The sequence below is a fragment of the Hordeum vulgare genome, chromosome 4H, assembly GCF_904849725.1.
Source record: "Hordeum vulgare subsp. vulgare chromosome 4H, MorexV3_pseudomolecules_assembly, whole genome shotgun sequence".
NCBI lineage: Eukaryota > Viridiplantae > Streptophyta > Magnoliopsida > Poales > Poaceae > Hordeum > Hordeum vulgare.
Window position 1 is genome coordinate 193,246,117 of NC_058521.1, and position 6,490 is coordinate 193,252,606.

Consider the following 6,490-nt stretch of genomic DNA (forward strand, 5'->3'; position numbering starts at 1 on the left):
ACGTTCCCCAACAGTGGTATCAGAGCTAGGTTCATGCGTAGATGATATCTCGAGTAGAACACAAAAGAGTTTGTGAGCATTTATGTTCAGTTTGTTGGAAATATGCACTAGATCGTATTGTTCGTATGCTAAAGCTTTTCTAATGTCAAGTGTCTTTTCCTTCGACCATGAGATTGTGCAACTCCCGAATACCGTAGGAGTGCTTTGGGTGTATCAAACGTCACAACGTAACTGGGTGACTATAAAGGTGCACTATGGGTACCTCTGAAAGTGTCTGTTGGGTTGGTACGAATCGAGATCGGGATTTGTCACTCCGCGTGACGGAGAGGTATCTCTGGGCCCACTCGGTACAACATCATCATGAGCTCAATGTGACTAAGGAGTTAGTCACACGATGACGTGCTACAGAACGAGTAAAGAGACTTACCGGTAACGAGATTGAACAAGGTATATGTATACCGACGATCGAATCTCGGGCAAGTTCTATACCGACAAACAATGGGAATTGTATACGGGATTGATTGAATCCTTGACATCGTGGTTCATCCGATGAGATCATCGTGGAGCAAGTGGGAGCCACCATGGGTATCCAGACCCCGCTGATGGTTATTGGCCAGAGAGGTGTCTCGGTCATGTCTGCTTGTCTCCCGAACCCGTAGGGTCGACACACTTAAGGTTCGATGACGCTAGGGTTATAGGGAATTGTTATACGAGGTTACCGAAAGTTGTTCGGAGTCCCGGATGAGATCCCGGACGTCACGAGGAGCTCCGAAATGGTCCGGAGGTAAAGATTGATATATATGATGTATGTGTTTGGACACCGGAAATGTCTCGGGCGTCATCGGTAATGCACCGGGACCACCGGAAATGCTCCCGGGGGTCCACTGGGAGGGGCCACCCGCCCCAAGAGGTAGCATGGGCCAAAAGAGGGAGGGCAACCAGCCCAAAGTGGGCTGGTGCGCCTCCCACAAGGAGGCCCAAGGCGCAAGAGGTGGAGAGAGGGGGGAACCCTAGGCATTGGTGGGCCTAAGGCCCACCTAGGGGTGCGCCACCCCCTCCCCGTGCCCTGGCCGCCGCACCTCCCATCTGGGGGGGCTGCCGCACCACCTAGGGTGGGAACCCTAGGGGTGGCACCCCCCTCCCCTCCTCCTATATATAGTGGGGGTTTTGGGGCTGTTTGACACACAGTTTTCCATCTCCCTCGGCGCAGCCCTGCCCCCCTTCTTCCTCCTCTCCCACGGTGCTTGGCGAAGCCGTGCCGAGAGACCTCGTCTCTCCATCGACACCACGGCGTCGTGCTGCTGGAGATATTCCCAAACCTCTCCCTCCTCCTTGCTGGATCAAGGTGCGGGAGACGTCACCGGGCTGCACGTGTGTTGAACGCGGAGGTGCAGATAGAGAGAAGATGAGTACTGTCCCCTACGCTTCAGCCGTAGGCTCTCTAATGTATGCCATGCTGTGTACCAGACCTGATATAAACCTTGCCATAAGTTTGGTAGGGAGGTACGAAAGTGATACCGGTATGGAACACTGGACAGCGGTTATGTCACACCCTGTTTTTGGCTTCCCTGACTAATTAACTTATTTCAAAATTTAGGACCAATTAAAATTTTTGTGAATGCTTGTGATGCTTGGAGTGACTATTGTCTGCCTCTTTGTTTAAATGCATGTGATTGATCCCCATTAATTCTTGCCATCCTCCTAATCACCTCCTCACTCCATGATCTCCTGCCTAATGATCATACCATGTGTTTAGAACAAATATCTATTTTTACCAAATATTATTTTCACCAAAAAGCTTTTCTTTGAATTAAACTTTCAAACCCCTAAGATGAGGTTTGTACTACAAGTCCTCAAATTAGGGAGTTTCTTTTGCACCAATTGTTTTATTTAAAACCATTATGAAAATGACATTCAAAAACCACCATATTATTATTTTTAAAGTTATATTATTATTTTATTTAAAAGCCTTTCTGTGAGGCCAGAAATGGTCTCCTATGAAGGAAAGTTATTTTTATTGCCTTAAAAATATTTCAGAAAATTTAGGGAAACTCATTGGATATATTTATTCCATATTTATGAATTTCAACTCATGGTCATGTTCAAAATATTGGGCAAACCCCTCCAAAACCATCGCTGCCTATTTCAAGCTTTTGAAATATTTCTATTAGGAATATTCTCAATAAATTCCAGTAAAATTCTAGCATGTCATCTATGATATTCTTGATGATCTTGCCAAGTTTCATTTCAATCCAAGTTGATTTGACTCCCCTAATCAATCTAAAACCCTATATGTCCAGAATCAAATTTCAGCAACTCTACATTCTGAAGTGTCTCCAATTGTGCTCAAATTTGGTGGACATGTTCCAGTACTCCAGTGAGGCATCCACACCAAGTGGTACACCAAGGAGAATAGAGGAACTTGTCCTAAGACCCTCAAAACCCTCTCTGTTGCTTTCTGACTTTGGTAAACTTTACATTATAAAGTTTCTCCAATTATCCTCAAACTTTTTGTGCATGCCTTAATGCTAAAATAATGCCCCTACACCAAATATTGGATTTGTCGGAATTCATTTGAATAGGGTTCTAAGCAGAAACCCGCTTCTGCCCATTTCTAGGGTTTTTCAAGTCTACATTGGAAAACTCCTCCAGCAAATCCCAAATTTGGTGTGCAAGCCTACTTTCATCTATTGTTTGACCCTGTTAAGTGTCATGGCCATTGGAATCCATCTGGTAGCCTAACCACAGATCAAACACCTTGTGTGCACTCACTAATTTGGCTTCTTTTGCCCCTTCCACTTTTACCCTTGAGCTCAAATTTCTACCACAGCCTCACATAGTCATCTTTTACCTCCAGTAACGTTTCCATGGCCATTGGTCAATTATTGGAGAAGGTCCCTTTGTAAGTTTCTCTCATTTTCACCCTTGGCAGCATTGTTTTACCCTTCTTTCCATTCTTCTGCTTAAGCTATCACCCCCAACTCTTTCCAGAGCATCTATTGTATGCCAAGGCTTCATTTAGAACCAAGATATGGCATGCTCATGTGGAGAAAATGAGGAGTACCTCTTCAAGTTCACTTTTGGCTGAAATCTGGCTTTGTACAGCAAGTACCAGCTACACTTGTCTTCTTGAGCTGAAACTTTGCAGTCTTGTAGTCCTTCTATAAACAAGAGTTTTGGACATGGTTTTCCTCAAATTAACTCCCTATGCAAACTAGTTTTGCTAGCACTAAGTTTGCTGCTGCAAACTAAATCAAAGTTAGCAGCCATTCAAACCTTCTTCACTTGGCTCCAAACTCCACCAGTGACCTCTGTAAGGCATGCCTTGCATGGGAGACAATGTTTCCAGGTCGAATGGACACCGTGGACACGTGTGGCCATGGTGACCACGCTGTCAGCCTGCACTAATGGTGCTCTGCACAATTTCCTTGTCTCCTAGCTCGTGTCCCGCAGCTGCAGCACGCCCCAGAGCGCCAGAGCAATCCCCCATCCCTCCTTGACCCCCTCCACGACGCTAGCAAGACTCCAAGGTGGCTCAGGGACGCGTGGCCGCCGTGCCCTGGGTGCACCAGGGAGCATCCGGGATTTCTCTCCTCTCCCCCTCTCCATATGGCCTCCCCGAGCGCCCTGGGTCCTCTAGATCAATCCCCCTCCTACCTATGAGCCTCCTGGACCCTCCCTTCTCCCCTCTTGAGCTCTCCTCCCCCTTCAATGGCCACCTCGGCTCCGCTTCGGCCGAGCTTGAGCTCAAGCTCCCTCGGCTCTCCCCTCCCTTCTGGCTCTTCCCAGAGCATGCCAAGCCCTTGCAGATCTCTCCTGCAGCCTCCCCGCTCTCCCTGCTCATTTCTACGTGGTCGGAGGTGCCGCCTCCACGGCCGCCGTTGCTAGGGCCACTGCGGCCGGTGCAGCCCTCGACCTGGTGCCCTCCGACGGAAGTGCGACAACCAGGGAGGTGCGACTAGGTCCGGCGAGCGTCCCGGTGGCCAGGCCATCGGGAACGGGGCCGTGTAGCACCGGCGAGCCTCATCGGGCCCTCTGCCTCCGCGCAGCTGGAGGTGGAAGACGATGGCCGAGATGGGGCCCGTGTGCCATCAACCGGGTGGGGAAGCTGACGGGTGGCCCGCCCCGTTTAGTGGTCGCGCCCCTGGTCGTAGGCCGCCTCCTCGCGCGGAAGGCGTAATGCCCGCAAGGCGCCTCCCGCGTGGCCTCTCGCTGGTGGCCCGAGCCAGTGGGCCGGCCCGAAGGCTTATCTGGCGCTACTGGCGCAAGATAGCCTCCCCCCAGAGGCTGAGCCCTTCTCTTTTTCATTTTCTCCTTGACTTGCAAATTCCATATTAAATCCATTCTAACTCCAAATCTGATGATTCAAATTTCTACAGGTTCCTAAAATCAAGCTCTATCCACCTATGTGCCTTGCACATTTTTCCAAGACATGTTTCTGTGGTGTTTTATTTAAAATCCAAATCTGGATATTATTAGCCCCATCTTTCAAAAATCCCTTAGGCCTCAAATCTACTCCAATTGGAGTGATTCCAATTTTCAGAGCCTTCTTAAATCATTCCCTATTTTTAGAACCCTGGTCAACATTTTTGTGTGACTTATTTCTGTTGCATCAAATGAATAGCCACCTTTGCTATTTATTCCACATTGTAAAATCTCTAGAATATTCATACCATCTCCAAATACAGTGAAACCACTTCCTAAATATTTCTAAAATCCTTCTCTGTTAAATGGGTGCCTCCACTCATTTTTAACAGAATGATTTCTGTTGGCTTCTTGAATGATTACCTATTTCTCTTTCCATCCATTCAAAAATCCTTGATGACCCAAATATCCTATATCAAGCTTCAGGTATTTTTCTTATGACCACAGAGGTCCAAGAAAAATAAAACTTCTATTTTTAGAACACTTTTATTCTGCTTGCTATATGGCTTACTATAGTTGTTTCCGACGATAGTTGATGGTAGACGGAGTATTCGGAGTTGGAGCGGAAGACCTCAAAGACCCCGAGGACTTACGTGAGCAAGGCAAGCAGCCCTTTGACCATGACTTGATCATAAACATTGTTGCAAGCTAGTATAGTTGGTATTTTCCCGTTGCATGTGATCACGTTGTCGGTTCATCATTGTGGTGATGGCACCGGAGGCTTCTTCAAAGCCCTTGCATGTTGATGATGTTATTCACAAGGCTCCTCGGAGCATGAGCATGATGAGCTTGATCTTACCATCTATGAGGGTCACGCTACTCTCATGCGGGTTACTAAAGTTAGATCATTGCATTGAGCTTGACCCTACCCCTTGAGGGTCATGCTAATACATGTTGACAAGTAAAGATAGAGCATATTATCATGAGCATGTTGATGTCATAAAATAAAGAGTTTATGAAAACCCCGTCGGGTGCCACTAATGCCCGAGGGTGATGATGAGTTGGTGGCCACTTTTGAAGAGGTGGTGCACCGGGTATTTTGCGTGTGTGGTTTCGGAAATGGGATTAGATTTATGATGTGTCGACCGTCCCAACCTTACCAATACAACCACGATACCCCTTTATGGGACGGGGCTTTGTTGATTACTCTGGTCGGTGCTAGCAAAGAGCCACATTACTAGTGGCGGGAGTGATTGTCGTCACTCTCGTGATGGGGTCGTCCAGGTAGGAGGACTATGCCATTATTATGAGTTCCAGGCACACCGTTGGTCCCCGCATGGTTGATACTGTCCAGAGTCGGTGCTCGTAAGACGTACAACATGTGGGCTGGGTACCAATCGAGTGGACCTCTTTGTCTAGTATCGTCAGGGGAAAGATAATGATCGGGTACTTACCTCGGGTATATGTGATATACCGCGAGTCGTGGATGACACGGAAGTTTCCCGTTTCTCGTGGGTCCAGCGTACTACCTCTGCAGAGTGTAAACTATTCGAATAGTCGTGTCCACGGTCAAGGACAGTTGGATGGTGCTGCTTAAACTACGTCCAGCGTTTCCGCATAAACCAAGTGTGTGTGTGTGTGGTGTTAAAAAGGTGTTGTTATAATCATAATAATATGACCAAGTCCGATGACTCGGCTTATAGGGTGAACCCGGATGGTTTAACCCTCAGCTGATACATTGAGGTTATGACAAGTCCGATGACTTGGCATATAGGGTAAACCCGGATGGTTTAGCCCTCAGCTGAGCCATTGACGTTATGACAAGTCTGATGACTTGGCATATAGGGTGAACCCGGATGGTTCAACCCTTAGCAGATATGTTGATATCTGTAACCTGTTCTTCAAAAGTAATTCTTTAACCTGATGCATATTCATGACCCTTCCACCCAGCTGAGTTACACTAAAGATGCATGATATTGTTTTCCTTCACTTTCATTGTTCGTGTCATGGGATGTTTGCGAGTACATTCAAAGTACTCATTGGCTTGCCACTGGTGATTTCATTGACCAGGTGTGAAAGACAGGATATGGTGAAGATTAACTCGGTGACGTTCTTACGAGCTAGG